Source organism: Rhinopithecus roxellana, chromosome 6 (genome assembly GCF_007565055.1).
Source record: "Rhinopithecus roxellana isolate Shanxi Qingling chromosome 6, ASM756505v1, whole genome shotgun sequence".
NCBI classification, from domain to species: Eukaryota; Metazoa; Chordata; class Mammalia; order Primates; family Cercopithecidae; genus Rhinopithecus; species Rhinopithecus roxellana.
The window spans coordinates 109,766,419-109,791,297 of NC_044554.1; the positions used below are offsets into that span (position 1 = coordinate 109,766,419).

The window sequence follows — 24,879 nt, forward strand, 5'->3', positions numbered from 1 at the left end:
GCCTGGGTGACAGACTCTGTCTCAAAGAACAAACAACAAAAAAAGCAACATAGAAATTCTGTAGCTGAAAAAATAAAAGAGAATTATAGTAGTATAAATATGGAGTATCTTTTTTTTTTTTTTTTGAGATGGAGTCTCGCTGTGTTGCCCAGGCTGGAGTTCAGTGGCCGGATCTCAACTCACTGCAAGCTCCGCCTCCCGGGTTTACGCCATTCTCCTGCCTCAGCCTCCGGAGCAGCTGGGACTACAGGCGCCCACCACCTCGTCCAGCTAGTTTTTTGTATTTTTTAGTAGAGACGGGGGTTTCATCGTGTTAGCCAGGATGGTCTCGATCTCCTCACCTCGTGATCCGCCCGTCTCGGCCTCCTAAAGTGCTGGGATAACAGGCCTGAGCCACTGCGCGGGGCCTGGAGTATCATCTTAAAGCAACAACTTTTTTCTAGTGTTGAAGTTTGAGAATATATATGTGTAATATATATAATTATATGTAATATATAAATGATATATATGCAACATTAAACAAATATATTTTTAATGGTAAGCATAAAGAATGGATGCTGTAAATATCAACTTTCCCAAAAGCAAAAGACAAGAGTGTTCTCTTTTGTTGAAAGCCATGAGCATAATATTAAGTCTCAGTAGATAACACACGTAAGTCCTAGAAATTGTTTAGCATGTCCCTTGGACAGTATCTTCTTAAATATTGCTTCAGTTGACCCTAACAGAAAAATTAGAATCAATATCCCAATATTTGGTGTGATTAAAGGGAAATTGATACTGGCCTATAGGTGGCAATTTTTTGTTTTTGTATGGAAATTAAAAAATCTGATTTGTATTCTGAAGCTAGTTGAAAAGTATCTGCTAACCTGCTTAAGGTTTTTTACAAAAACAGTTTTTGGTATGATGGAATGCTAAAACGAGTTTTTTTTTTTTTTTTTTTTTTTTTTTTGGAGACGGAGACTTGCTCAGTTGCCCAGGGTGGAGTATAGCGGCCCAATCTCGGCTCACTGCAAGCTCCGCCTCCCTGGTTCTCGTCATTCTCCTGCCTCAGCCTCCCAAGTAGCTGGGACTACAGGTGCCCACCACCACGCCCGGCTAATTTTTTGTATTTTTAGTAGAGACGGGGTTTCACCCTGTTAGCCAGGATGGTCTGCGATCTCCTGATCTCGTGATCCAACCGCCTCGGCCTTCCAAAGTGCTGGGATTACAGGCATGAGCCACCGCGCCCGGCCATCAAAAAAGTCTTAACTTAAGCCCAGGAGTTCTGTAACTGAGACATCCTTCTAGGAATTTATCCTAAGATACACCAGTATGAAATAATAACTAAGAAGAGCTGACATTTGCTGAGCTTTTACTATGTTTCATACTCTGCTGTAAGTAGTCTGCATGGATCATCTCGTTTCATTCATACAACAACTTTAAGAGTTCTGCTATCCTCATTTCATAGATAAGAAAATGATGGTTAGAATTTGCCCAGGTTAAGGTTACCCTATTTTGCTAACAAAAACACAGGATGCCTGGTTAAAACTTGAATTTCAAATAGACAATAACATTTTATTGTACATATGGCTATATTTTGAATGTGTCCTCCGTGATTCACGTTGAGACAACTGACAGTGCAACAGTGCTACAGTTTGAATACCTTTTATTCCCACCAAAATTCATGTTGAGGCTTGGACCCCAAGGTAACAGTGTTGAGACAGAGGAGGACTTGTAACAGGCTTTGGAGTCATGAGGGATCAGCCCCCATGAAAAGATTAATGTAGTCACTGAGAGTTCCCAGTCTCTTGGGACTGGATTAGGTACATTGAGAGCGGGTTGTTAATAGGTAACATTGTAACACTGCCCCTTTAGCCAGTGCCCGCTTCCCCTTGGATTCTCTGCCACATTATGATGTAGCACAAAGCCCTCACCAGCAGCCTACCAGATACGGCTGCTGGATCATGTACTTCCCAGCCTCCGGGAGAGTGAGAAAACAAATTTGTGTTTAAACTACCTAGTCTCAGGTATTTTATTACAGCAGCACAGATGAAGACAAGCCTCTCACATATTGCATAGGATATACTTACATCACAAAATTATTCTTGATCTGAAATTCAAATTTCGGGCCACCCTGTATTTCATCTGGCAGGTGTATCCAAGGACAAACAGTAACACAGCCCTTATATGATCCTAATCAGCCTCAAAGATTGTGTTTAACCAGAATGATACACTGAAAAGAGCATTTAGTGTCATTCTGTATGATAGTGAAAAATGGGAGCTAACCCAAATCCTCAATTATTAGAATAATGGTTAAGTAGTTATTGTACATTAATTACGTATAATAGTATTTAAAGTAATAGATATAAACAGATGCATCTCATACTCATCAGATTGGCAAATATTTAAATATCTGATACTATCAAGGGTCAGGAGAAGATGCAACAATGGAAATTTACATGCCCTGATTATATCCTAGAGCATGATTTCAAATGTTAATTTGTGTATAAATCACCTGGAAATCTTGGTAAAAATGCAGATTTTAATTAGTAGGTGGAGCACAAGACTCACCATTTCTTTTTTTTTTTTTTTTTTTTTGAGACGGAGTCTCGCTCTGTCGCCCAGGCTGGAGTGCAGTGGCGCGATCTCGGCTCACTGCAAGCTCCGCCTCCCGGGTTCACGCCATTCTCCTGCCTCAGCCTCCCGAGTAGCTGGGACTACAGGCGCCCGCCACTGCGCCCGGCGAATTTTTTGTATTTTTAGTAGAGACGGGGTTTCACCATGGTCTCGATCTCCTGACCTTGTGATCCGCCCGTCTCGGCCTCCCAAAGTGCTGGGATTACAGGCTTGAGCCACTGTGCCCGGCCAAGACTCACCATTTCTAACACACTCCCAGGTGACGTTGATGCTGCTTGTTGCTGGACCACCATTTGAGTAGTGAGGCCGTAAAGCTCTGGTCTTCAAACTCTTGCTTGAGAATATACTAAAATAATAATAAGGTTTAAATACAAGAATTTAGTATCCCCTTATACATGTTTAAGGTGATATTTAAAATTTTTCACTACTGGTTTAGGTAGTTGGAAGGATTCCTTTCTGGCAACATATTTGTGTAAATAAACTTGTTATACACTTTTAAATATACCCAGTAGACTTTGCTGTAGTTTGCCTGCCATTGCTGTGAATAGTTTCTGAGGGAGGTCCCAGCAGGATTGATCCCCAGTGAGGCTTATTTGATATTATACTATGTATATTTTACATGAGCTGCAACCATTGAAGGAAACTGGGCAAAGATACATGTGTGCTCTCTGCACTGCCCTTGCAAGAGGAACCCACACCTGAAATATCTGTCAATTTCCAGTCAAGACACAAACATGGTACAAGGGGTCAAAAGCATTCAACTTGGCACCCAGCAGCAGTTCTCTTTGGCTGAGGGGAGTGGCCACAGGACTCAGCTGGGGGCCATCAGCTGCCTACACACCCAACAATTGGAGAAATGAGTCCTCAGTCCTTAAGGGGAAACCTGGGTGGCACAACATGGCACCACCTACACACTGACAACCCCATGGGGTATTTGGCAGGGCCCGTTAATGCAGTGGAAGATGGGCTGGAGAATGTGGTTAGCTCAATTCAGCTCAAGAAGGCCACTACTTTGGCTCAGGTGCTGCTGTTTAATTTATAGGGGATGTAGAAGTTCCTCCATTGCTACACGTGTACCCCATCAGACTTGAATTGTGAAGCAATGAGTTATTTAAAAAAGTTTAAAAATACTCTTAACCAAGTGGGGTTTATTTCAGAAATGCAAATAAGATTAACATTAAGATATTCTTCAATATAACTTGGCATTATAGGCCACAGATGAATGCCTACACCATTTTTCTTAAAAATTGCCAAATTTCCCTTTACGAGATTTGTATATACTCTTATCACCAATGTATGAGTGTTTTTTTCACAACTTCTCTCTTTATATTTTAATCAACATTTTCTTCTATCACAAGTGACATTTAACGTCTTTTAGTATGTTTAAGGGCATTTGTCTTTTTTTTTCACTTATGGTGTCTCGCTGTATTCCCAGGCTGGAGGGCAGTGGCTACTCATAGGCGCGATCCCACTACCGAGCAGCAAAGGAGTTTTGCCCTGCTCGGTTTCCGAGCTGGGTCGGTTCCCCCCTCCTTGGGGAAGCTGGTGGTTCCTGCTCCCGGGAGGTCACCACACCGATGCGGAACCCGGTGTCGCCGCGCAATGGGCACAGCGCATACAGCGCAGAGCTCCCGGGCTCAAGCGCTGCTCCCGCCTCAGCCTCCGGAGTAGCCGAGGCCACAGGCAGCGCATTTGTCATTAATGGAGTCTTTTGAGACCCCGGGTGACAGACAACAGGACCTAGGCCCCGCGCGACACGGCTGCGCGAACGCTCGGTACGACTCAGCGGGCGGCGGCCGGTGACGTCACCACGGAGCAGGGGCGGGGTCGCCTGACGCGAGGAGGCGCGGCCGCCAGTGCGCCCGGCGCGTGCGCGACGCCTGGGTGCTCGGCCAGGGGTAGTTCAGCCCGCCGCCGCTCTTGCGGGTCGGACTGGGGCTGGCGGGAGAGATGCCGCAGCCCGAGTTCCGGAAGGCGGCGATCCTGGGCTGCGGGCAAGGCGGTGAGTACCCGCTCGGCGGCGCCCTCCCTCGCGCGGCCTCCCCGCGCCCCTCAGCACCTCGAGAGCTGTGGCGGCGGCGCGCGGGGCCTGGGCAGGCTGGGGGCGGCCCCGGGGCAGCGCCTGGCTCCCCGCGGGTCAGGGGCTCCCGCACGCTCCCTGGGCGAGGCTGGTTCCTCGAGGAGACGCCGCTGCCCCCGCGCCTCCCCCGGCGTCTCCTCAGGCGGGTCCGCGGGCGTGGGGAGCGAGAGCCAGGGCGCGGGCCTGGTTTTCGGGCATTTCGGACGGAGGCACACCTGATCTACAGCCTCCCCCAGCATTCCCTAAAATGAAGTCCAGAGCAGTGTTGTCCACTTTTTAAAATTAAAAGTGCCCAGAAATAGAACGTTTCACACATACACAAAACTAGGGAGAATAGTGTGAAAGGAAAATGAATCTCGGGACCCCAGATCGCTAAGTCAAAGTCAAGCTGGGAACTGCGTCAGGCAAACCTGCTCCCGTTTTATTCCTAAGACAGCTGCAAAGATAAAAAGCCATACAGCTCCCTCACCGTTTGCCCAGGAGGAAATTGGCCGTGGGCCTCCACATCTTTACCCTGAAACAGTTGCGTCGAATTTCACCCTGGCAGTGGAAAGGGACAGCTTGTCTTCGCAGGTGAGGGACAGGGACAGACCTCAAGTCATCCCTCTGCTCACCTGAGACAAATGCACGTCTGATGGCTTCACCTGCCCTGTATTTATGTAAAAATGCAGGTTTACTGAGCCAGACTAAGGCACAAGTAACTATTCCTCTGCCCGCCCCGTCGGGTAAATTGTGTATTCGGTAAAAGGCAGAGCAGAGGCTCAAAAGAATGCAGCCGTTTGTCTATCTGCCCATGACCTGGAAGCCCCCACTTCGAGTTGTCCCGCCTTGCCCGCCCGAACCAGTCTATACTTGTGTTTGATTGAAGTCTCAAATGTTCCCCTAAAATGTATAAAACTAGGCTGTGCCTCACCACCGTGGGTACATGTTCCTGGGATCTCCTGAGGGCGGTGTCATGGGCCATACGCGCTCATATTTGGCTCAGAATAAATCTCTCTAAAAAATTGGTTTTTAATTTTTGTGGGTACATAGTGGGCGTGTGTATTTATAGGTACATGAGGTATTTGATATGGCGGAGAATGCCTAATAATCACATCAGAGTAAGCGGGGTATCCATCCCCTGAAGCATTTATCCTTTGTTAGTGGTGCAGACGACCTGCCAGGCTCTTGTGTTGGTTGGAACCCGACAACTTGCCAACAACCCCGACACCAGGAGGCGGTGTGGAGCAACAGGCTGTTTTAACAAGCGCCTGGGGGCAGACGGGTTTAGGCCTAAAATGGCGTCAGCCCCAAGTGAGGACGTGGAAGGGGTTTTATAGTCCTCTGTAAACAGAAGTGCCCCAGTCTGATGTGGCTGCTGCATAGTACACGCTGGCCTCCCTCTGGATCTTCAGGGCGTATGTGTCTTCCCCCCACCTCTCTTCCTGCTTCTGTTAACTTGCTGACAGCGCGCTGCTGGCGCAAGTGTCCTTGCACCTTGGGACTGGGCTTGAGGAGGGAGGAATTATTCATTCCCTTAAGCTTTCAGGCTTGGGGGAAAATCTTTAACAACCCAGTGATACTCTTTTAAGGTTACTTTAAAATGTGCAATAAAGTATTGTTGACTGTAGTCATGCTGTTGTGCTATCAAATACTAGATCTTATGCATTCTATGTAACTGTATTTTTGTATACATTAACTGTCTCTCCCCTCACTCCCTTCTCAAAATCTGGTAACCATCATCTAGTCTCTCTCTCCATGAGTTCATTGTTTTAATTTTTAGCTTCCACAAATAAGTGACAACAGGCAAAGTTGGTCATTCTGTGTGCCTGGCTTATTTCACTTAACATAATGACTTCCAGTTCTATCCCTGTTGTTGCAAATGATGGGATCTCATTCTTTTTTATGGCTGAATAGTACTCCATTGTGTATATGTATCATCATGTTTTCTTTATCCATTCATCTGTTGATGGACATTTAGGTTGCTTCCAAATCTTGGCTATCGTGAACAGTGCTGCAACAAACATGAGACTGCAGACCTCTGTGGTATACTGATTTCCATAGGGTATATACCTATGAGTGGGATTGCTGAATCATGTGGTAGCTCTATTTTTAGTTTTTGGGAAACCTCCAAACTGGTCTCCATAGTGCTTGTACTAATTTACATTCCCACCTATGGTGTATGAGGAATCCCTTTTCTCCACATCCTCACCATCATTCATTATTGCCTGTCTTTTGGATATAAGCCATTTTAACTGGAGTGAGATGATATCTCGTTGTAGTTTTGTTCTGCATTTCTCTGATCAGTGATGTCGAGCACCTTTTCATATGCCTGTTTGCTATTTGTATGTCTTATTTTGAGAACTGTCTGTTCAGATGTTTTGCTCATTTTTTAATAGGATTATTAGATTTTTTCCTATAGAGTTGTTTTAGCTTCTTGTATGTTCTGGTTATTCATCCCTTGCCAGATAGATAGTTTGCAAATACTTTCTCCTGGTCTGTGGGTTGTCTCTTCACTTTGTTGTTGCCTTTGTTGTGTAGAAGCTTTTTAACTTGATGTGATACCATTTGTCCATGTATGCTTTGGTGGGGTATTACTACAGAAATCTTTGCCCAGTTCAATGTCCTGTAGATTTTCTCCAGTGTTTTCTTTTAGCAGTTTCATAGCTTGAGGTCTTAAGTCTTTTAATCTATTTTAAATTGATTTTTGTGTATAGCGACATTACGGGGTGGGGTTGGGGGATTGTCCTTGCTCCCAGAGCTCCCAAAACGGGCCGCTTGCAAGATGGTGGCAAGCCTCCTGTTCTCTGACCTGGGGTTCTTGGCCTCATGGATTCCAAGGAATGGAATCTTGGGCCATGCGGTATTATAGCTCTGATAGAAGCCGTGGGTCATGGAAGAGAACCGTGGAACCCAGTGACTAGTGTTCAGCTTGATTAGGACCAACCCGGGCACTTAGCCATGCAGGAACAATGGCAAGCCTTTAGCCTGATTGGGAGCAGCAGTGGGAGCCTCGCTGGATCAGGAGCACAGCAGACACCCTGCCGGATCTGGAGGGATGGAAGTCAGTGGCGGGTCTGCGACAGTGGCAAACAGCAGTGATGAATGGCCAGCAAAAAGCTCAGCTTGAGCTGTAACAAACACGGACCAGAAGAGAGTGCAGTTGCAAGATTTAATAGAGTGAAAACAGAGCTTCCATACAAAGGGAGGGGACCCAAAGAGGGTAGCCATTGCTGGCTCAAATGCCTGGGTTTATAGCCCAATCATTGTCCCTCCCGCTGTGCTCTCAGGCAATAGATGATTGGCTATTTCTTTACCTCCTGTTTTTGCCTATTCGCATTTTAGTGAGCTCTCTTTACTACCTGATTGATCGGGTGTGAGCTAAGCTGTAAGCCCGGTATTTAAAGGTGGATGCGGTCACCTTCTCAGCTAGGCTTAGAGATTCTTGGTGGGCCTAGGAAATCCAGCTAGTCCTGTCTCTCAGCGAGAGATAGGGGTCTAGTTTCATTCTTCTGCATATGGATCTCCAGTTGTCCCAGCACCATTTATTGAAGAGACTCTCCTTTTCCCAGGGTATGTTCTTGGCTCCTTTGTCGAAAATGAGTTCACTGTAGATGTATGGATTTGTTTCTGGGTTCTCCATTCTGTTTCATTGGTCTGTGTGTCTGTTTTTATGCTAATGCCATGCTATTTTGGTTACTGTAGCTCTTTAGTATAATTTGAAGTTGTAATTTGGAGTCAGATAATGTGAAGTTAGGTAATGTAATTCCTTCAGTTTTGTTGCATTTGCTCAGATAGCCTAGGCTATTCCGGGTCTTTTGTCATTCCATGTAGGTTTTAGGATTGTTTTTTCTATTTCTGTGAAGAATGTCATTGGTATTTTGATAGGGATTGCATTGAATCTGTAGGTTGCTTTGGGTGGTATGAACATTTTAACAGTATTGATTCTTCCAGTTGGTGAATGTGGAACATCTTTCCTTTTGTGTGTACATGTCTTCAATTTTGTTTAAAAAAAATTTTTTTTAAGATGGAGTCTTGCCTTGTCACCAAGGTTGGAGTGCACTGGTGTGATCTTGGCTCACTGCAACCTCCACCTCCTGGATTCAAGTGATTCTCCTGCCTCATCTTCCCAAGTAGCTGGGATTACAGGTGCCCGCCACCACACTCAGCTAATTTTTGTAATTGTAGTAGAGATGGGGGGGGTCTCGCCATGTTGACCAGGCTGGTCTCAAACTCCTGACCTCAGGTGAGCTGACTGCCTCAGCCTCCCAAAGTGCTTGGATTACAGGCCTGAGCCACTGTACCCGGTCCATCTTCTTCAATTTCTTGTATCAGTGTTTTATAGTTTTCATTGTAGAGATCATTCACTGTCGAAACCAGCTTGTTCATGGATACCCTAACCCAGCGGCGCTAGAGGAATTAAAGACACACACAGAAATATAGAGTGTAGAGTGGGAAATCAGGAGTCTCACAGCCTTCAGAGCTGAGAGCCACAAACAGAGATTTACCTACATATTTATTGACAGCAAGCCAGTCATAAGATTTACTAAAAGTATTCCTTATGGGAAATAAAAGGATGGGCCGAAATAAAGGGATGGTCTCTGGCTAGTTACCTGCAGCATGAACATGTCCCTAAGGCACAGATCACTCATGCTATTTGTGGTTTAAGGATGCCTTAAGTGGTTTTCTGCCCTGGGTGGGCCAGGTGTTCCTTGTCCACATTCCGGTAAACTGACAACCTTCCAGCATGGGCATCAAGGCCATCATGAGCATGTCACGGTGCTGCAGAGATTTTGTTGATGGCCAGTTTTGGGGCCAGTTTATGGCCAGATTTTGCGGCCTGTTCCCAACATGTCCCCCCTTTGTTTTGCAAAGTGATAAAAGCAAAGGCAGCTTTGTCACAGTGAGCTACTTCTTGCAGGAGTCAGGATCCGCATACTGTACAAAGACAAACAACACAGATTAAAAGCACAATCATCATTGAAATCACAGAGCTTCCAAGTGTTTTTATCCATTTTAGTGGGTTGCTAGCTGCTAATCTCTGCAGCTCCTTCAAGTGCTCCAGTTCCTGGCGTTAAGGTCACTTGTGCCTGGGATGCTTTAAATATTTGTTCTTTTAATTTTGCAATAACCAAAGACAAGTTTGTAGAGTGTCCTTCTAGATGCTTTTTTATTCTTTCCTAAATTTTGATATTATTAAGAGCTATTAATAATTTCCACAAATCCTTATGTTTAGCTCCTACAATGGGCCATATCATTTGAGGCTGAGGTGCCACTATACTGCCATGGTTCCAGATAATAGGAACTCTTGCCATACTTTACCATTTCTACCATCTGACTGTTTTGTTCAGACCAGCTGAACATAGTGTGGCCGTGGCACACAAACTGAGAGGTGCAATTCAAGCTAAACATCCCCTAGGGGACCAGTTAATTCCATAGGAATCGCTGCGCAGCACCTCTGCCTGTTCTCCAATGCAGTTTTCCTAAACAAGTACATTCACTTTTCCTGGCCAGGTTCAATTTTGTTTACAAATAGGTTTTTGAGGGTGGTATGCCTCAATTATAGGAGCAGATTCATTATGGTAAATACTGAGATCAGAAAGCATGTGTAACTGTGTCATAGAGTGATTACATCCAGGCATTATTGCTAGCCACGATGGATAAATATGCCCAATAAGTATAATTGTTTTCTCTGTCAGCCCTTGTTGAAGGAATACTCACGGCAATGGTGATCACTGCTATCAGAGCTATCATTAAATTACTTATTTGACTGGTTATCCCTCCTTCCTCAGATTTTCTTCCGCCATCTGTGACAGCTTCTTGATCTGTCCCCAGGTGGGTGGCTGTGTTTGATGGGTGTTGCTCATGACAGTTGGGGTCCTCCTCAGTGTCAGTCTTGACATGGCTGCAACTGGGGGTCCTCAGGATCCTTCCAGAATCTCTTCCTCAGCATCTGGCTTATGATAAGGTTTCAGGTGTCTTGATGGTATCCAAATCGGCTGTTGATTCGGTCCTGGAGAAACACAAGCATAACCTGTACCCCAAGTTATTATTTTACCTGTTTCCCAACTGTTTGTTATTGGTTCTCTCCACCAAACCAGTTCAAAAATTGAAACAGTTTTGTTTTAGGAAAATGGTTATTGAGAAGACCCACAAAGTCAGCTAAATGGCTTTGCCAAGTAAAACTATTTATAAAAGCTTGCTGTATTTGCGCCTTCGCGAGAGGGACAGTAATTTTTTCAGGATCATATCCATGTAATTTAACGATCCGAGTTCTCCCATTTCCTATCATATTGCTATCATAGTAGCAATTTGATCCAAATAAGGAGTTAGAGTCTGTGAATTAGTATGTGGAAGAAAAGCCATTCTACTAAGTCCACCTCTTGGACAGTAACACCAGTAGGTGAATGCTGAGTTGGAAAAATTAGCAAATCTAGAGTCTTCTCTGGATCTATTCTATTTATTTGAGCTTTATGGACTTGCATTTCAATCAGCTGTAACTCTGCCTCAGCTTCCTTTGTTAACTACTGAGGGCTAGTGAGACTAGGATTTCCTCTAAAGATAGAAAATATATTACTCACGGCATAGGTAGGAATGTCTAGAGCAGGTTGTATCCAATTAATGTCCCCTGGTAATTTTTGAAAGTCATTTAATGTTTTCAGTTGATCCCTATGTATGACTACTTTCTGTGGCACAGTGGTAGTGTCATTTACTAAGGTCCCCAAGTAGGAGTAAGGAGTAGTAGTCTGAATTTTGTCAGGAGCTATAATTAAGCCAGCACAAGAAATTGAATTTTGCAAATGATCATAACATTGGAGTAATATTTCTCGGGTGGGGGCAGCACAAAGTATATCATCCGTATAATGAATAATGTAACATTGTGAAAATTTTTTACCAGTAGGTTCAGTTGCTTGCCCTACATACGTCTGGCAAATTGTTAGACTGTTTAACATGCCTTGTGGCAACACTTTCCAGTGAAAACGCTTAGCAGGCTACAGGTCGTTTACTGTAGGAATTGTAAATGCAAACCATTCACAGTCCTGCTCAGCTAACGGGTTATTGAGGAAACAGTCTTTTAAATCTGTGACTATTAAAGGCCAATTTTTTGGAATCATAGCAGGAGAAGGCAATCCTGGCTGTAATGTCCGTCCCCATAGGTTGTATAACTGAATTAATGGCTCTTAAGTCAGTTAACATTTTCCATTTACCTGATTTTTTTCTTAATTATGAAAACTGGAGAATTCCAAGGGTAAAATGTTGGAGCTATGTGTCCCTTTTCTAATTGTTCAGTAATTACATCTTCTTTTTTTTTTTTTTTTTTTGAGGCAGAGTCTCACTCTGTCGCCGGGGCTGGAGTGCAGTGGCCGGATCTCAGCTCACTGCAAGCTCCGCCTCCCGGGTTTACGCCATTCTCCTGCCTCAGCCTCCCGAGTAGCTGGGACTACAGGCGCCCGCCACTTCGCCCGGCTAGGTTTTTTGTATTTTTAGTAGAGACGGGGTTTCACCGTGTTAGCCAGGATGGTCTCGATCTCCTGACCTCGTGATCCGCCCGTCTCGGCCTCCCAAAGTGCTGGGATTACAGGCTTGAGCCACCGCGCCCGGCCAGTAATTACATCTTCTAAAGCCTCCAGTTTCTCTTTACTCAGTGGCCATTGTTCTTTCAAATGGGCTTATCTGTGAACCATTTTAAAGGTATAGGTTCTAGAGGCTTAACAATGGCCGCCATCAAAAATGATCTCCTAAACCTTGGCAGGAACTTTTTCTTTCCGCTTGAAGCAGTTCCTTCAAACCTTGGAAATTTTTTCCTAGTCCCATACCAGGGACATACCCCATTTCATGCATCCTGTGTTGACTTTGAGGGCTATATAATTGCTCTGGAATTAGAACTTGTGCTCCCCATTGTTGTAAGAAATCTGTTCTCCATAAATTTATAGGTTCAGAAGTTATAATTGGTTGAATAGTTCCAGGTTGTCCATCGGGCCCTTCACAATGCAAAATATAACTACTTTGATATACTTCAGGGGCTTCACCAACTCCAACTGTGTTAAATGGAGTGGGTTGAACTGGCCAGGTGGACGGCCAGTGCTGTAGAGAAATGATTGAAATGTCCACTCCTGTATTTACCAAATCTTTAAATTTCTTTCCCTGAATAGTTATTTCACAGGTAGGACATTTATCAGTAATTTGATTCACCTAATAAGCCACTTTGCGTTGTTTGTTTGTGCTTCCAAATCCTCCTGTTTGTTTAATTTCACTTTTCCCCATTTCCACATATGGCACAATTAGGAGCTGTGCTATACGCTCTCCTGGCTCTACTTTCCAAGGAACAGGAGTCAATATAACAATTTGAATTTCTGCATTGTAATCTGAATCAGTGACTCCTGTTTGTACTTGTACCCCTTTTAAATTCAAACTGGGCCTGCCTAGAAGTAATCCGGTCGTTCCCACTGGCAAGGGTCCACAGGTTGCTGTTGGGACCTTCTGTAGGGGCTCCCCAGGCAGAAGACTCACAGCTTTTGTGCAGCATAAATCTGCAGCACTACTGGCTGTGGCGGGAGACAAACATTGTATAAGGGTGAGGGAATGGCCTGAGCCGAAAATGCCCTGGTTTGAAACGGGGCTGGGGACTGGCCCCTCATGACGTTTCCCAAATTTAAAAGGAAAAGGCTCAAATGTAGCTATAGCATTTCCCTGTTTATCTAACAGGGAACTGCCAAGCCTCTAAATCACCCTCTCATCTAGCTTGCTGAATTCCTGCCTGAATGGAACTGAGAGTGATCGCTTGAGGCGCTGCTCAGTCACTGGGGCAACTACTTTTTGCCCAGTGTCCTCTGGAAAAGAAAGATCTGGAGGGTCAAGCTACTCTTTTTCTTCAAACTAATGCGGGAGTGCAGAAGGGTAGGGATGAACCTCTCCCTCCTTTGCTGCCCTTAGCTTCAGCTGGCAAACAAACCTGCTCTGTTACTTTGTTATACTCTCCTTCCTCCTCATGATCAGTGTGAAAAGGTTCCAAGGTGGAACGAACCAGAGCCCACACTTGTCCCATTGTTACCCTGATGCTTCCGAGCTCCCCTTCTCACCACGGGGACTGCCTAAGAGTATTCGGGTGTCCAGTACTTAGTTCCATGTTCTCCAACTGTTGCTCCAGTGACCCTTTGACCTGGGTTCGAGCCCTACGTGTGGGCACCACTTGCTGAGACCAGCTCGGCCGTGGAGACCCTAACCCAGTGGTGCTAGAGGAATTAAAGACACACACACACAGAGATAGAGTGTGGAGCAGGAAATTAGGGGTCTCACAGCCTTCAGAGCTGAGAGCCATGAACAGAGATCTACCCACATATTGACAGCAAGCCAGTCATAAGATTTACTAAAAGTATTCCTTACGGGAAGTAAAGGGATGGGCTGAAATAAAGGGATGGTCTCTGGCTAGTTGCCTGCAGCATGAACATGTCCTTAAGGTACAGATCACTCATGCTTTTTGTTTGTGGTTTAAGAACGCCTTAAGTGATTTTCCACCCTGGGTGGGCCAGGTGTTGTCCTCATTCCGGTAAACCGACAACCTTCCAGCATGGGCGTCAAGGCCATCATGAGCATGTCACAGTGCTGCAGAGGTTTTGTTTATGGCCAGTTTTGGGGCCTGTGTCCAACAGTTCACTTGGTTAATTCCTGAGTATTTAATTTTATTTGTGGCTATTGTAAATGGAATTACTTTCTTGATTTCTTTTTTCAGATTGTTTGCTGTTGACGTAGAGAAATGCACTGATATTTGTATGTTGATTTTGTATCCTGCAACTTTACTGAATTTATCGGTTCTAATAGTTTTTTGGTGGAATCTTTAGGTTTCTCCAAATATAAGATCATATCATCTGCAAACAAGGGTACTTTGACTTCTTCCTTTCCAATTTGGATGCCCTTTATTTTATTCTCTTGTCTGATTGCTCTAGCTAGGACTTCTAGTACTGTGATGAATGACAGTGATGAAAGTGGGCATCCTTGTGTTCTAGATCTTAGAGGAAAAACTTTCAGTTTTCCCCAATTCAGTATGATACTAACTGTGGATCTATTGTATATGGCTTTTATTCTATTGAGGTATGTTCCTTCTATACCAGTTTTTTGAGGTTTTTATCATGAAGGGATGTTGAATTTTACCAAATTCTTTTTCAGCATCAATTGAAATGATCATATGGTTTTTATCCTTCATTCTGTTGATGTATCATATCGATTGATTTGCTTATGTTGAACCATCCTTGCATCCCTGGGATAAATCCCACTTAGTCATGATGAATGATCTTTTTAATGTGTTGTTGAATTCCGTTTGCCAGTATTTTGTTGAGGATTTTTATCAGTGTTCATCAGGGATACTGGCTTGTAGTTTTGTTTTTTTGATGTGTCTTTGTCTGGTTTTGGTATCAGGGTAATATTGGCTTTGTAGAATGAATTTGAAAGTATTCCTTCCTCCTCTGTTTTTTTTGGAATAGTTTGGGTAGGATTGGTATCAGTTCTTTAAAAGTTTGATAGACTTCAGCAGTGAAGCCATTAGGTCCTGGGGTTTTCTTTGCTGGGAGACTTTTTATTACAACTTTGATCTTGTTACTTGCTATTGGTCTGTTGAAGTTTTGGATTTCTTAATAATTCAGACTTGGCAGGTTGTATGTGTCTAGGAATTTATCCATTTTCTCTAGGTTTTCCAATTTATTGGCATATAGTTGCTCATAGTAGCCTCTAATGATCTTTTGAATTTCTGTGATATCGATTATAATGTCTCCTTTTTCATCCCTGATTTTATTTATTTGGAGCTTCTCTCTTTTTTTCATAGTCTGGCTAATGGTTTGTCAGTTTTGTTTATCTTTTCAAAAAATGATAAACTTTTTGTTTCCTTGATCTTTTGTATTGTTTTCTTCATTTTAATTTCTTTTATTTCTGCTCTGATCTTTATTATTGCTTTTCTACTAATTTTCGTTGGTTTCCTCTTGCTTTTCTCCTTGCTTTTTCTGCATCTTTAAGATGCATAATTAGGTGTATTATTTCAAGTTTTTCTACTTTTTTTTTGATGCAGGTGCTTATTGCTATAAACTTTCCTCTTAGTTTTGCTTTCACTATATCCCATAGGTTTTGGTATGTTGTTTCCATTATCATTTGTTTAAAAAAAATTTTAAATTTCCCTCTTAATGTCTTCATTGACCCACTGGTTGTTCAGGTGCATATTGTTTAATTTACATGTGTTTGTATAGTTTCCCAAATTCTTCTTGTAGTTGATTTCTGGTTTTATTCTGTTGTGATCAGAGAAGATACTTGATATAATTTCAGTTTGTTTGAATTTTTAAAAACCTGCTTTTAGACCTCAAGGATAGACCTAACATGTGGTCTGTCCTTCAGGATGATCTATGTGTTGAGGAGAAGAATGTGTATTCTGCAGTCATTGAATGAAATGCCCTGTAAATATTTATTAGGTTCATTTGGTCAGTAGTACAGATTAAGTCTGATATATCTTTGTTGATTTTTTTGTCTGGACTATCTGACCAGTGCTGAAAATGAAGCATTGGGAGTCTCCGGTTACTGTATTGGGGTCTCTCTCTCTTTAGCTCTAATAATACTTGCTTTATGTATCTGGGTGCTCCAGTGTTGGGTGCATATATATTCACAGTTGTTATAGCCTCTTGCTGAACTGACTTCTTTATCATTATATGATGACCTTCTTTGTCTCTTTTTATAGTTTCTTCTTGAAATCCATTTTGTTCGATATAAATATAGCTACTCCTGCTCTTTTTTGGTTTCCATTTGCATGGAATATCTTTTTCCATTCTTTTGTTTTCAGTCTGTGTGTCTTTATAGGTAAAGTATGTTTCTAGTAGGCAACAGGTTGTTGGATCTACTTTTTTCTCCATTCAGCCACTCTGTGTCTTTTGATTGGGGAGTTTAGTCCATTTACATTCAGTGTTATTACTGATAAGTAAGGTCCTACTTCTGCCATTTTATTATTTGTTTTCTGGTTGTTTTGTGGTCTGCTCCCTTCTTTCCTTCCTTCCTGTCTTCCTTTTAGTGAAGGTGATTTTCTCTGGTGGTGTGTTTTAATATCTTGCATTTTATTTTTTGTGTATCATATGTTTTTAGATTTGAGGTTACCATAAGGCTTGAAAATAATATCTTGTAACTATTTTAAACCAGTGGCAACTTAACACTGATTGTCTAAACAAAGAGACAAGCAAAAAGAAAATTAATAAAAACTACATGTTGGCCAGGTGCAGGGGCTCATGCTTATAATCCCAGCACTTTAGGAGGTTGAGGTAGGTGGATTACTTGAACTCAGAAGTTCAGGACCAGCCTAGGGACCGGGCGCGGTGGTTCATGCCTTTAATCTCAGCACTTTGGGAGGCCGAGGCTGGGGGATCATTTGAGGTCAGGAGCTTGAGACCAGCCTGGCCAACATGGTGAAACCCTGTCTCTACTAAAAATACAAAAATTATCTGGGTGTGGTGCCACATACCTGTAATCTCAGCTACTTGGGAGACTGAGGCAGGAGAATCACTTGAACCTGGGAAGTGGGAGGTTGTAGTGAGCCAAAATCACACCATTGCACTCCAGCCCGGGCGACAGAGCGAGACTCCGTCTCAAAAAAAAAAAAAAAAAAAAAAAAAAAAAAAAAAAAAAATAAACAAAAAGACCAGCTTGGGCAACATGGCGAAACCCCATATCTACAAAAAATACAAAAATTAGCCAGGCATGGTAGTGCACACCTATAGTCCCAGCTGCTTGGGAGGCTGAGGTGGGAGGATTGCTTGAGCCCAGGAGGTTGAGGCTACAGTGAGCTGTGATTGCGCCACTGCACTCCAGCCTGGGCAACAGAGTGAGACCGTGTGTGTGTGTGTGTGTGTGTGTGTGTGTGTGTGTGTGTGTGTGTGTGTGTGTATGCATGAGTATGTGTACCCTGTATATGTAAATATGTAAATAAATACAGTTTAACTTCATTACATTTTAACAATGTCTGCATTTTAACTCCATCCCCTGCTTTTAAACTTTTTTTTGTTTCTGTTTATATCTTATTGTATTGTCTATGTCCTGAAAACTTGTTGTAGTTATTATTTTTGATCAGTTCATCTTTTGGTATTTCTACTCAAGACATGAGTGACTCACACACCACAATGACAGTATTCTAATATCCTGTGTTTTTCTGTGTACTTGCTATTACCAGTGAGTTTTGTACCTTCAGATGCTTTCTTATTGTGCATTAACATCCTTTTCTTAAATCTCTTTCAAAAAGAGATTTAAGAACTTTTGAGATAGGTCTGGTGTTGATGAAATCCCTCAGCTTTTGTTTCTCTGGAAGACCTTTATTTCTTCTTTATGCTTGAAGAATATTTTTGCTGTATATGCTATTCTAAGATATGTGGGGAAAAGAAAGAGAGATCAGACTGTTACTGTGTCTATATAGAAAGAAGTAGACATAGGAGACTCACTCCATTTTGTTCTGTATTTGAGATGCTGTTAATCTGTGACCCTACCCCCAACCTTGTCCTTGCAAGAGACATGTGCTGTGGTGACTCAAGGTTTAATGGATTTTGGGCTGTGCAGGGTGTGCTTTGTTAAACAAGTGCCTGAAGGCAGTATGCTTGTGAAAAGTCATCACCATTCTCTTAATCTTAAGTACCCAGGGACACGTACACTGCCAAAGGTTGCAGGGACCTCTGCCTAGGAAAGCTAGGTATTGTCCAAGGTTTCTCCCCATGTGATAGTCTGAAATATGGCCTCGTGGAAAGGGAAAGACCTGATCGTCCCCCAGCCTGACACCCGTGAAGGGTCTGTGCTGAGGAGGACTAGTATAAGAGGAAAGAAGGCCACTTGGCAGTTGAGATAGAGAAAAGCATCTGTCTCCTGCCCGTCCCTGGGCAATGGAACTCTGTTGGTGTAAAACTGATTTGTTCTATTTACTAAGATGGGAGAAAACCACCTTAGGGCAAAAGCTCTTTATGCACTAAAAAAGTTTATGGAGATGTTTGCATATGCATATCAAACTTTTCCTTAAACTTACGTCACAGAGATCTTTATTCATATGTCTTTTCCTTAAACTTAGACACAAAGGTCTTTATTCATATGTCTTACTGCTGACCTTCTCCCTACAATGATCCTATTATCCTGCCACTTCCCTTTTTCTAAGATGGTAAAGATAATGATCAATAAATACTGAGGGAACTCAGAGAAGGGTGCCTGCGTGGGTCCTCTGTATGCTGAGCGCTGGTCCTCTGGGCCCACTTTTTCTTTCTCTATACTTTGTCTCTGTGTCTCATTTCTTTTTTTTTTTTGAGACGGAGTCTCGCTCTGTCACCCAGGCTGGAGTGTGGTGGCTGGATCTCAGCTCACTGCAAGCTCCGCCTCCCGGGTTTACGCCATTCTCCTGCCTCAGCCTCCGGAGTAGCTGGGACTACAGGCGCCCACCACCTCGCCTGGCTAGTTATTTGTATTTTTTAGTAGAGACGGGGTTTCACCGTGTTAGCCAGGATGGTCTCGATCTCCTGACCTCGTGATCCACCCGTCTCAGCCTCCCAAAGTGCTGGGATTACAGGCTTGAGCCACCGTGCCCGGCCTCTCATTTCTTAAGTCTCTCCTTCCACCTAAACGCCCACAGGTGTGGAGGGGCAGGCCACCCCTTCAAGATAAAAGTTTTTTCCTTCAGCACTTGAAATATGTTATGCTACTCTCCTGGCCTTTAAGGCTACCATTGAGAAATCTGCTGCCAGATGTATTGGAGCTCCCTTGTATGTTATTTGTTTCTTTTTTCGTGCTGCTTTTAGGATTTTTTCTTTATCTTTGACCTTTGGGAGTTTGATTGTTAAATACCTTGAAGTAGTCTTATTTGGGTTAAATCTGCTTGATGTTCTCATACTTAAATATTGATATCTTCCTGTAGGTTTGGGACGTTCTTTGTCATTATCTCTTGGAACTAATTTTCTACCCCCACCTTCTGTCTACTTCCTCGTTAAGGACAACAACTTTTACATTTGCCCTTTTGAGGCCGTTTTCTAGATCTTGTAGGTGTGCTTCATTCTTGTTTTCTCCTTTTGTCTCTTCTGACTGTGTGTGTTCAAATGGCTTGTCTTCAAGTTTCACTAATTCTTTCTTCTGCTTGATCTGTTTAGCTGTTAAGAGACTGATGCATTCTTCAGTATGTTAGTTGCATTTTTCAGCTCCAGAATTTCTGCTTGATTCTTTTTAATTATTTCAATCTCTTGTTCAATTTATCTGATAGAATTCTGAATTCTTTCTCTGTGTTATCTTTAGTTTTGTTGAGTTTCCTCAAAACAGCTATCTTGAGTTCTTTTTTTGAAAGGTTACATATCTAGCTCTCCAAGATTGGTCGCTGATGCCTTATTTAGTTCATTTGGTAAGGTCATGTTTTCCTGAATCATCTGGATGCTTGAGGATGTTTTTTGGTGCCTGGGCATTGAAGAGTTAGGTATTTATCATATTCTTCACAGTCTGGACTTGTTTGTACCCATCCTTCTTGGGAAGACTTTCCATATATTCAAAGGAACTTGGATGTTGTGATGTAAATTTTTCGTCACTGTTGCCATATCTGCCTTAGATGACACCCCAAGCCCAGTAACACGGTGGCTCTTACAGACTCATAGAGGCACTTGTAGACTCATAGAGGCACTGTCTTGATGGTCTTAGATAAGATCCGGAAGATTTCTCTGGATCACCAGGTGGAGATGCTTTTTGTCTTTCCTTACTCTCTCCCAAGCAAACGGAGTCTCTCTGCTGAGCTGCCTGGAGATGGGGGAGTGGTGAAACAAGCACTGTTGTGGCCACCACTGAGATTACACTGGGGCAGACCTGAAGCCAGCACACCACCAGGTCTCAACCAAGGCCCTTGGTCACCACCGTGGCCACCGCGTATATTTGCTCAAGGCCCTAAGGCTCTATATTCAGCAGGTAGTGAAACCAGCCAGGCTTATGTCCTTCCCTTTAGGATGGCAAGCTCCCCTCAGTCTTAGGTCCAGTGGTGTCATCCTGGAGCCAGGTCTTAGAATTGGAAATGTTAGGAATCTACCTGGTGCTCTGTTCTACTGCGGCTGAGCTGGCACCCAAGCCTTCCCACTCCTCTCTCCCTTTTTCATGAGCAAAGGAGTCTCCCTCTTAGCTGCCACTGCCCTAGGTTCATGGCAAGTAGTGCCTGGCTACTGCCAGTGTTCATTCAAGGCCCAAGGGCTCTTCAGTCAGTTTGTAGTGAATGCTGCCAGGCCTGAGACTCTCCCTTTGGGGCAGCAGGCTCCCCTCTGGCCCAGAGCAGGTCCAGAAATACCATCCAAGAGCTAAGGCCTGGCATCAAGGACCGCAAGAGCCCGCTTGGTGCTCTACCCCACTGTGGCCACACCGATACCTAGGCTGCAAGACAAAGTCCCCTTTGCTCTTCCCTCTCCTTTTCTCAAGCAGAAGTCCCTTTCTGTAACCACCACATCTGGGAGTGTGCTGGGTCACACCTGAAGCCAGCACATCTCTGAGTCTCACCCAAAGGCCCATGGTGAGTATGGCCTGGCTACTACTGCTGATGATTTGGGGCCCAAGGGCTCTTTAGTCAGCAGATTATAAATCCTGCCAGAACTAGGTCCTTCCCTTCAAGGTAGCTGGTTCCCTTGTAGCCCAGGCTGTGTCTAGAAATGTTATCTGGGACATTTGGTGTCCAGGGTCTGGAATGGGAGCCTCAGGACTTTGCCTGGTTCCCTATTCTGTTGTGGCTCAGCTAGTGTCCAAGTTGTAAGAGAAACTCCTGTTTACTCTTCCCTCTCCTCAAGGGGAAGGAAAGGGTCTCCCCGGAGCTGCGAGCTGCACTGCCTGAGGTCGAGGGAGGGGTGGCGCAAGCACTCCCTTGGTGGTCGTGCTGGTGTCTTACTGGGCTATGTGCCCCCCAAGTCCTTTGGCTCCAAGCCCAGCCCAGCACCAACTTGCCCAGGAATTGCAGTGTTTGTGGTCTGGACTGCTATTCAGGTTTGTTTTGAATCCCAGAGCAGTTTAGCCCATGGTGGTAAGTCTTGCTGGAACTTGAGTTTCCACCACCAGGATGGGCAATTCCCCTCTGGCTAGGGCTCATGTAAATGCTTCCTCTGTGGGCACCCGCTGAATTCTGCCTGGTGTTGCTTTCCGCTGTGACCGGGCAGCACTGAGTTCCGATGTGAAAGTCCCACAATCACTGCGCTCTCCCTCCCCCAAACACAGAGATTCTCTCTCTGTGCCAGAGATGGGGGAGGGGTGGTGTCAGCAATTCAGGACTTTTTTATCCTCTTCAGTGCCTCTTGCAGTGATATGATGTTAAAACCATGTGATTGCTCACCTGATTTTTAGTTCTTATGAAGGTGCTTTTTTGTGTGGATTGTTGTTTCATTTGGGAAGATGATTGGGGGAGGCTTCCATTTGACCATCTGGCTCTTCCTCTCCTCCTAGAATTACATATATATATATATATATATTTAATAGTTTGTGCCAGCCGGGATTTTGATCAGATCCACTTTTATTTGGTGGATATGCGTCTTAAGTTTCTTTTTTTATTTCTTTGCAATATGTTTGTTAAAGAAATTGGGTTATTTGTCCTGTACAACTTCATATATTTTTTAAATGCATGCTGTTCAGATCAATAGAAAAATATCAAAGCCCCCACCCTCCAGTGCTGGTAGACTTTACCTTTTGAGGGATATTAATATGCTCGTGATAGACTAGTTTTGCGTATTTTTACCGTAAAAGAAGATTTGGTCTGGCATTCCTTTCGGCTTCACATTATGAGAATGGTTGGTTGGTTGGTTTTCCAAACATAAAATGGTATTATAATTTGGAATAGGCTTTTCATACTACTGTGCACTCACCAGAATATTCTGGTATTACTCCCTCAGTATGTATCATTCGAGCTTTTTAAGTTAAATGTCATCAAGCAGTAGGTGTCTGTTCTTCACTTCTGACAATTTCTTTGCTGTTCCTTGTAAAAAGTTCTACCGCACTTTTTGTTGTGGTAAAATATACATAATATAAAGTTTATCATTTTAACTATTTTTAACTATATAATAAAGTGGCATTAAGTCCATCACAGTGTTATGTCACTATCACCAGAACTTTTTCATTATCCCAAACAGAAACTCTGTAACCATTAAGCAGTAACTCCCCATTTTCCCAGCCCCTTTCTGTTTGTGTGAATATGCCTATTCTAGATACCTCATATAAGTGGAATTGTATGGTATTTATCCTGTTGTGTCTGATTTATTTCACCTAATGTTTTCAGGATTCATCCGTGGTGTAACATGCATTATACTTCATTCTTTTTTATGGCTGAATAATATTTCATTGTGTGTATATATCACAGTTTGCTTATCCATTCATCCTCTAGGATATTGGATTGTTTCCACCTTTTGGCTATTGGGAATACTGTTGCTGTGAACATGTGTTCACAGGTATCTGACCCCTGTTTTCAATTCTTTTGGGTATACTGTATACTCAAAAATATGTTGTATATGTATAGACTATATATTTATACAGTATACCTATATATAGTGGAGTGGCACTGCTGGGTTATATGGCAGTTCCATGTTTAACATATTGAGGAACTGACAGACTCTTCTTCACATTTTAAAAACTGCTTTCTTAAAGATCTTCTTACCTTACTAGTTGCTAAATCTGATGGCTCTACCTCTCTTCTCACTTGTCTTAGTTTCTCTATAAATCTTTGTGGCACCTCACATTGCTGTCGATAGACCCTCTTACTATTCTGCTTTGTGATTCTTCTCAGGCCCTTCCTGGGTTCTTCCTCCTCCACACAGTCCTTAAATGTGCATGTTCCCAGAGGTTCAGTGCTTGCTCCCTAACTCATTTTGCTGTCTGCGTTACTTAAACTCTCCTTTGCTATTATTTTCCTGTGACTTAAACTATCCTTTTGGTTTTAAACACCTCTCTCAGGCTTACATTTGAACTTGAATCTCATGGGCATTTCCATTATCAGTGTTCTCTTTAATGTGACATGTCTAAAACAACATTCATCTTCTGTTAATCCTCTCAAGCCCATTCTCTCCGTGGTCCCTGTCACTGAGGCTTGAAAGCTGTGTATTGATTTCATTATCTGTTTGTCCCCTGGGGGCCCATGCCCTGTACAGTTGATGAGTGTGGGCAGTTCTGCTGGTCCTCCTTTGCCCTCACTTTCACAGTTCTAAATCACGCTATGAGAGCCTCTTACTTGAATTTTTTCTAACTAGATTTCTTGGTTCTAGATTTTTTTTTCCCTCTGTTCCAAATCATTTTACACACAGCTGCTAGAATTTTCTCCCTAAGATATATTTGCCTAAAGACAATACCCCTTTTGCGTGCAGAACAAGTTAATTCTTCTCATCCTCAGCATCAGAGCCCCTTCCTGTCTTCATGTAATTAATTACCTTCCAGTAACCTTATCTTGCGCTGTGATTCATCTGTAGTCATTATTACAGCCAACCATTCTACTTGCTTTTCTCTTCGGAAAACTGAAAATGTACAGGTTGCAGTTGTCCAAGACTTGAACTTTCTCCTTGAAATATTTCAGTATTTGGCCACTGGAATTTTAATCCTTAAAGCCAACTCTTAAATCTCAAGTTACCTAAGAAGTCATCTTCAAGTGTTTCATGCAAAATTAATGTCTCCATCCTCATTTCCATATAGTTTGCTTATATCTTTATTGTAGCACACTTCGAAGTTTGCTTCAGGATATGCTAAAGTTTTCCACCCCATTTATTATTTCTTTTCTTTTCTTTTTTTTTTTTGAGACGGAGTCTCGCTCTGTTGCCCAGACTGGAGTGCAGTGGCCGGATCTCAGCTCACTGCAAGCTCCGCCTCCCGGGTTCACGCCATTCTCCTGCCTCAGCCTCCCGAGTAGCTGGGACTACAGGCGCCCACCACCTCGCCTGGCTAGTTTTTTTGTATTTTTTAGTAGAGACGGGGTTTCACCGTGTTAGCCAGGATGGTCTCGATCTCCTGACCTCGTGATCCACCCGTCTCGGCCTCCCAAAGTGCTGGGATTACAGGTGTGAGCCACCGCGCCCGGCCCCGATTTATTATTTCTTTGCGATTTTTTTTTCCCTAGAGAAAAAGATTACTGACCAAAATGTGTAATGGTTTCTAAGGCCCTCACGATGTTGTCAGACCGCTTTTTAAAAACTCTGCACTTTGGCTGGGTGGCTCAAGCCTGTAATCCCAGCACTTTGGGA

General features: G+C 43.3%; 1 protein-coding gene across 3 annotated transcripts in view; it reads left to right on the plus strand.

Moving 5' to 3' along the window:
* Positions 1–4,435: 4,435 nt before the first annotated feature.
* The window catches only part of GALNT11 (polypeptide N-acetylgalactosaminyltransferase 11), an 84,777-nt gene continuing 64,333 nt past the window's right edge, over positions 4,436–24,879 (plus strand). For 2 of the 3 annotated variants that reach the window (XM_010384054.2, XM_030933037.1), the window contains exon 1: positions 4,487–4,618. The gene's annotated coding sequence lies outside the window, so the exon portion shown is untranslated. Of the gene's footprint in view, positions 4,619–24,879 lie in introns of all 3 variants that reach the window. The other variant, XM_010384053.2, reaches the window with a different exon arrangement.